Genomic DNA, 928 nt, shown 5'->3' with positions numbered 1-928 from the left:
TACTATGACTGTTTGTTCTAATAAGAAGAGGAGATTAGGACCCAGGCCTGGAGGGAAGATGATTTGAAGACAGAGAGAGAAAACATCGACAAGCCAAGGAGAGAGGCCTCAGAAGAAACCAACTCAGCCAACACCTTGGTCTTGGGCTTCTAGCCTGCAGAACAGTGAGGAAACAAAAGCCACCCAGTCTGTGGTAGTGGTTATGGCAGGGGTGGGCAAACTTTTTGACTCGAGGGCCACAATGGATTCTTAAACTGGACTGGAGGGCCGGAACAAAAGCATGGATAGAGTGTTTGTGTGAACTAATATAAATTCAAAGTAAACCTCATTACATAAAAGGGTGCGGTCTTTTTTTTTTTAGTTTTATTCATTTCAAACGGGCCGGATCCGGCCCACGGGCCATAGTTTGCCCACGGCTGCACTAAACCCAGAGCCACGGCCTCACTCCCGCCTTTGGGTTACACTGTAAGAGGCGAAGACAGCCAGCATATAAGATTATTTGAGCTAGCACAGTGGCTCTCACCCAGGGGTGATTCTGCCCCAGGGACAGTTACCGATGTCTGGGGACATTTTGGTTGTCCCCACTTGGAGTGTGGGGGGTAAACTCCTGGCATCTTAGTAGGTAGAGACCAAGGATGCTGCTAAACACCCTACAATGCGCTAGACAGACAGCTGCCTCTCTTCCACTCTGCAAACAACGAATTATCCAGCCTAAAACGTCAATAGTGCAGTTTTAGACATCCCGAGGTATGTGATAAATGCCAACAAAGAACAGTGCCCTGGGCGGTGTGCTCAGTGGTTACAGCGTCAGCCCACGCACCAAAGGACCTCAGGTTTGATTCCCAGTCAAGGGCACACACCTGGGTTGCAGGTTAGATTGCCCCGTCAGGGTGTGTGTGGGAAAGAGGCAACCAATTTTTGTGTCTCT

Source organism: Myotis davidii, unplaced genomic scaffold, assembly GCF_000327345.1.
Source record: "Myotis davidii unplaced genomic scaffold, ASM32734v1 scaffold826, whole genome shotgun sequence".
Classification (NCBI taxonomy): Eukaryota; Metazoa; Chordata; class Mammalia; order Chiroptera; family Vespertilionidae; genus Myotis; species Myotis davidii.
Note: the sequence above shows the minus strand (reverse complement) of the source record.